Raw genomic sequence first — 7,087 nt, 5'->3', positions numbered from 1 at the left:
GACGTGTAACATCAGATCCTCAGTATACTGGGCGGCATGGATAAATTGGGCCGAAGGGCCTGTTTCTATGCCGTAAACCTCTATGACTCTATGGTGCTTACTGCTGAATGTGAAACCCATTCAACCCAAATCATCACTTGGATGCGGAAGATGTTTGTCTCCCCTGAGACGTTAATCCCTCTTTGCTGACCCACCTTTCTGTCTCCGTGGTGACAATGATTCCAGTCCTGGGCATTGCCCTGCGGCACTGATTTGTCTGAAAGGCGCTACAAAAATACACATTGGGTGTCCTTGTGCAGGAATCTCAAGGAGTTGGTTTGCACGTGCAGCAGGTAATTAAGAAGGCAAATGGAATTTTGTCCTTCATTGCTAGAGGGATGGAGTTTAAAAACAGCGAGATTATGTTGCAGCTGTATAAGGTGCCGGTGAGGCCACACCTGGAGTGCTGTGCACAGTTTTGGTCTCCTTACTTGAGAAAGGGTATACTGGCACCGGAGGGGGTGCAGAGGAGATTCACTAGGTTGATTCCAGAGTTGAGAGGGTTGGCTTATTAGGAGAGACTGAGTAGACTGGGGCTATACTCATTGGAATTCAGAAGAATGAGGGGAGATCTTATAGAAATATATAAGATTATGAATGGAATAGATGAGATAGAAGCAGGGAAGTTGTTTCCACTGGTGGGTGAAACTAGAACTAGGGGGCATAGCCTCAAAATAAGGGGAAGCAGATTTAGGACTGAGTTGAGGAGGAACTTCTTCACACAAAGGGTTGTGAATCTGTGGAATTCCCTGCCCAGTGAAGCAGTTGAGGCTACCTCATTGAATGTTTTTAAGGCAAGGATAGATAAATTTTTGAGCAGTTAAGGAATTAAGGGTTATGGTGAGCGGGCGGGTAAGTGGAGCTGAGTCCACAAAAAGATCAGCCATGATCTTATTGAATGGCGGGGCAGGCTCGAGGGGCCAGATGGCCTACTCCTGCTCCTAGTTCTTATGTTCTTATGTTCAGGACTATCATGAAAGTTACAAACACGAAGTGGTATTTGTTTGTGAACTCTCTCCCGTGTGAACGGTGAAACAGTAACAACCTGGAGAAGCAAGCTTGTTCTCACTCTCAATAATTCAATGCTGGTTATCTGTATCATGTCCCAGGGTCATTCATTAATCACACTCTGGACAGCAATGTTGATCTTTCATTCCCACACAGCTCAGGAACAAATTGGCTTCTTGAGCTTTTCAGCGGCTCCTGTCCATGAGGTGATGATGCCTGACGAGAGATAGATGAAATTGGAGTGTTTGGTTCCCAAATCCTTCCCCTCCACCTCACCCCCAATCAAAGCTAAGACTCACTGTCAGTCTACAAAGGGAAGGCACAGTAAGTAGTCTCACAACACCAGGTTAAAATCCAACAGGTTTATTTGGCAGCACGAGATTTCAGAGCGGCGCTCCGAAAGCTCGTGCTACCAAATAAACCTGTTGGACTTTAACCTGGTGTTGTGAGACTACTTACAGTGCCCACCCCAGTCCAACGCCGGCAACTCCACACCCTAGGGGAAGAAGGGATCTTACTGGGGAACAGAGAGTTGTTAGCATTCCTGAAACTACCTGAACAGGAGTGTTCTACTTGTCCTTCATTGGACAGAATCACAGAATTGATACAGCGCAGGAGGCCATTCGGCCCAACGAGTGCACCAGCTCTCTGTAGAGCAATTCCCCCGTCTTCACAGCATAACTTCACACATCCTTCCTCTTCCAATAATAATCCAATTCCCCTTCAAATATCCCAACTGAACCTGCCTCGACCACACTCTCAGGTCATGCGTTCCAGAACCAAAGCATCCATTGTGTGAACTTTTTTTGATATCACTTTTGCCTCTTTTACCAATTACTTTAAATCTGTGCCAACTTGTTCTCAGTCCCCACACGAGTGGGAACAGTTTCTCCCTCTCTACTCTGCCCAGGCTTCTCGTGACTTTGAACATCTCTATCAAATCTCCTCCCAGCCTTCTCTTCTTCAAGGAAAACAGTCCCAACTTCTCCAATCTATCTTCGTAACTGAAGTTCCTCATCCCTGGAACCATTCTCGTGAATCTTTCCCGCACTTTTGCCAATGTCTTCACATCTTTCTTAAAATGCGGTGACCAAGACTGGACGCAGTACACCGGCTAAAGTCCAGCTAGTGTCTGATACAACTTCAGCAAAACCTCTTTGCTCTCTGTGCCCCCATTAATAAAGCCTAGGATTCTGTATATTCTATTCTAGTCCGGCCACTGTATACCCAGGTTCCTCTGCTCCTCCACGGCATTTCGAGTTGTACCCTTTCTTTTATGTTGCCTCTCCATGTTCCTTCTATCAAAGTGATTAACTTTACATTTCTCTGCGTTAAAAATTCATCTGCCACCTGTCAGCCCATTCCAGCAACTTGTCTAAAGTTTATTTATTAGTGTCACAAGTAGGCTTACATTAACACTGCAATGAAGTTACTGTGAAAATCCCCTAGTCACCACACTCCGGCACCTGTTCGGGTACACTGAGGAAGAATTTAGCATGGCCAATGTACCTAACCAGCGCGTCTTTCGGACTGTGGGAGGAAACCGGAGCACCCGGAGGAAACCCACGCAGACATGGGGAGAACGTGCAGATTCCGCACAGGCAGTGACCCAAGCCAGGAATTGAACCCGGTTCCCTGGCGCTGTGAGGCAGCAGTGCTACCCATTGTGCCACCGTGCTGCCCATGTCCTTTTTAAGTTCTATACACCTCACAGTTCACAACGCCTCCAAGTTTCATATCATTTGCAAGTATTGAAACTGTGCCCTGTATACTAAGGTCTAGGTCAGGATCAAGAATAGCAAGGGTCGCAAAACTGACTCCAAGTGACACTCATTACAAGCATTCCTCCAACCCGAGAAACATCCATTAGCCACTACTCTCTGTTTCCTGTCGCTGAGCCAACTCTGTATCCACGTTGCTACTGTCTCTTTTATTCCATGAGCTACAACTTCGCTCACATATCTGTTAAGCGACATTGTATCAAGCGTCATTTGGAAGTCCATGTACACCACATCCACAGCATTACCCGCATTAATCCTCTCTGTTATCAAAAAACTCCCGCAAATTAGTTAAACATGATTTTCCCTTAGGAATTAAATGCGTGCTAGCTTTCCTTAATTCACCCACTTTTGTCCACATGACTATTACTTTTGTCCCAAGTTACTTTTCGAGATGTTTCCCCACCACCAAAGTTAAACGAGGTTATTCATTTTGGTTGGAAAAATGGAATGGCAATTTATTATCTAAATGAAGAGAGACTTTGGGGTGCTTCAGAGTGGAGGGATCTGGATGTCCTTGTGCATGGATCACATGGTGGCTCAGTAGTTAGCACTGCTGCCTCGCAGCACCAAGGACCCAGGTTCGATGTCTCGCTTGAGTCACTGTCTGCGTGGAATCTGCACGTCCTCCCCGACTTTGCATAGGTTTCCTCCGGGTGCTCCGGTTTCCTCCCACAGTCCAAAAGACGGGCTGGTTAGATGCATTGGCCATGCTAAATTCTCCCTCATTGTACCCGAATAGGCCCCAGAGTATGGCAATGAGGGGATTTTCACAGTAACTTCATTGCAGTGTCAATGTAAGCCTACTTGTGACACTAATAAATAAACTTCAAACTAAACTTGTATGCAGGTACAGCAGGTAATATGGAAAGCAAATGGAACTTTGGCATTTAAAGCTAAAGGAATGGAGTATAAAAGTAAGGAAGTGTTGCTGCAACTATACAAGGCATTGGTGAGGCCACACCTGGAGTACTGTATACAGTTTTGGTCCCCTTACTTAAGGAGGGATGTAGTTGCATTGGGGGCAGTGCAGAGGAGGTTCACTCAATTGATTCCAGGGATGAAGGGTTTACCTTATGAAGAGAGGTTGAGCAGTTTAGGGAGTTACTCTCCAGAGTTTAGAAGAATGAGAGGAGATCTAATTGACGAATATAAGGTGATAAAGGAGATTGACAGGGTAGACAGAGAAAGGATGTTTCCTCTTGTGGGGCAATCGAGAACAAGAGCTCATAGTTTGAGGATAAGGGATAGCAGATTTAAACCAGATGAGGAGAAACTACTTCTCCCAAAGGGTTGTGATTCTGTGGAATTCACCACCCTGGAGTGGGGTGGATGCCGGGACATTGAGTAAATGTAAGGAAGAGGTGGACAGATTGATAATTAGTAATAGGCTAAAGAGTTATGGGGAACGGGCAGGAAAGTGGAGTTCAGGCCAAGATGAAATCAGATTGAATGGCGGGGCAGCTCGAGGGGCTGGATTGCTGACTCTCGCTCCTAGTTCTTGTGTTCTTTAACTGACTGGCCTGTAGTTGCTGGGCTCATCCTCACACCCTTTTTGGACAAGAGTGTATCATTTGAATTCTCCAGTCTTCTGGAAACCACCCCCCCACTGCCAGTCAAAGGAAGACTGGAAAATGATAGCCACTGCCTCTGTAACTTCCACCCTCACTTCCCTCAGTATCTGGTCCTGGTCAACTCTGAATATAGACAGTCTAAGCAATACCTCTCTCTGATTAATTTTAAATCCTTCTAGATTATTAATCGCCTCCTCTTTCACTGAGACCCAAGTAGCATCTTCTTTCTCAGTAAAGACAGAAGCAAAGTATTCATCCAATACCACAGCTCCCATGTATAAATCCTCTTTCCATCCCTACTCAGCCCCACTGCTCCTTTCTCCACCTTTTACTATTTATGTAACTATTTATTACATACTATTTATTAGATACTATTTATGTATCGGTAGCACAGTGGTTAGCACTGCTGCCTCACAGTGCCAGGGACCCGGGTTCGATTCCTGGCTTGGGTCACTGTCTGTGTGGAGTTTGCACATTCTCCCTGTGTCTACGTGGGTTTTCTCCGGGTGCTCCGGTTTCCTCCAAAGATGTGCGGTTAGGTGGATTGGCCGTACTAAATTGCCCCTTCGTGTCAGGGGGACTAGCTAGGGTAAATGCATGGAATTGTGGGGATAGGGCCTGGGTGGGATTGTGGTCGGTGCAGACTTGATGGGCCGAATGGCCTCCTTCTGCACTGTAGGGATTCTATGTTTCTATTTACGTGCTTCTAGCAAACTGTGGGACTGCAGCTGCCAGTCTCTATTCCTAGTTCTGAATTCTCTCCCACAGATGCTGCCTGACCCGCTGCATTTATTTCTCCAGCACTTTTTGTTTGAATTTCTTTTCACGTTCCTTCGTCACTTCTCTAATTTGCTTTTACATTCTGCCTCTGAACCTTCGATTTTCAGCCCGGTTCTTGGTTCTATTATCCTGTCACAAGCACATTTTCTCTTCTTCATCTTAATCTTTTTCTCTTTTGTCATCTGGGGAACAATGGATTTGTTTCCCTTTTGAGAGAATAAACCTTGACGCTGCCTGAACCAACCTATCTTTGAAGCTACCAATGGTTCAGCTACCAATTTTCCTGCCAACCTTTGACTCTTGATTCAGCCCAGGTCCATCCTGGCCCCATTGCAGTTGGCTTTTCCTCCAGTTAATTATCTTTACTCTAGATTGTTCCTTGTCCTTTTCCAGAGCCAACCTCAGCTTCATGTTCACTGTCCCCTGAATGCTCTCTATTGACATCTGATCCACTTGGCACATCCCATTCCCAAGAACCAGGTCGAGCAGTACCTCCTCTCTCACTGGACTGCAAACACCCTGCTGGAGTAAACACTCCTGAATACACACCGGGAACTCTCTCTCCTCTCTGCCCTTTATGCTGCTGCTATCCCTATCTACATTTGGACAGGGACAGTATGGTGGTACAATAGTTAGCACTGCTGCCTCACAGAGCCAGGGACCCGGGTTCAATTCCCGGCTTGGATGACCACGTGGGGTCCTCCCCATGTCTGCGTGGGCTTCCTCCGGGTTCTCTGGTTTCTTCCCACAGTCTGAAAGATGTGCTGGTTAGGGTGCATTGGCCATGGTAAATTCTCCCTCAGTGTTACCCGAACAGGCGCCAGAATGTGGTGACTAGGGAATTTTCACAGTAACTTCATTGCAGTGTTAATGTAAGCCTACTTGTGACACTAATAAATAGACTTTTTAAAAAAATAATTAAAGTCCCCCATTATAACTACTCTAAAATTCTTGAATCTCTCTGCAATTTCTTTGCAAATGTGTTCTTCACATCCTTCCCACTATTCAGTGGTCTACACACTATACTGAACAATGTCACTGTACCTTTTATGTTCCTTGACTCTAGCTAAATAGATTCTGTCCTTGACCTTCAGGGATATCCTTTCTCCAGCTCTGCAGAGCTCTCTTTAATCAAAATTGCCATCCCTCCCCCTTCCCTATATTTTCTGAACACCTTATTATCCAGGAATATTTAACACCCAGTCGGGTCCTTCTTTGAGCCAGGTGTGGGCTATTGCCACAACATCATATTACCACGTGGCAATGTGCGTCTGTGACTCCCCAATCTTATTAATCACACTCTGTGCATTCCCATACATGCACATTAACCCTGATTTAGACTCTACTCTTACTCTGACCCCACCTATTAACTTGCTATTCCCAACGCTAGTGCTATCAACTCTCTCAGTATCCTTGGTATTCCTCTCTGAGAATTCCTGCTGGTTCCCATATCCCAACCAAGAAAATTTAAATCCTCCCCAATAGCAATAACAAGGATTTCAGTGATAGCACTACTTGGGTGCAATCCGTCTGGTCTGTACAACTCCCATTTGCCCCAGAGACAGTCCCAATGTCCCTCCTGCACCATCACTCCAGCCACACGTTCATTTGCTTGATCCTCCTGTTTTTCTACTCACTTGCGTGTGGTACTGGGGGTAATTCGAACATTACTATGTTTGAGGTTCTGCTTGCTAATTTTCCCACCTCGCTCCCTCAATTCTGACCACAGGACTAATCCCTCTTTCTACATATGTTGTTTGTCCCGATGTGGACCAGGACTGCAGGCTCCTCACCCTCTCCCATTGGGTGCTCTGCAGAAGATCCGTCACATTCCTGACCCCGGGAGGTAACTCACTATCCTGGATTCACATCTGCAGCCACGGAAATGTCTATCTATTCCCTTAACTA

The sequence above is a fragment of the Mustelus asterias genome, chromosome 12, assembly GCF_964213995.1.
Source record: "Mustelus asterias chromosome 12, sMusAst1.hap1.1, whole genome shotgun sequence".
Taxonomy (NCBI): domain Eukaryota; kingdom Metazoa; phylum Chordata; class Chondrichthyes; order Carcharhiniformes; family Triakidae; genus Mustelus; species Mustelus asterias.
The sequence above is the reverse complement of the archived record's forward strand: the minus strand, read 5'-3'. Positions refer to the sequence as shown.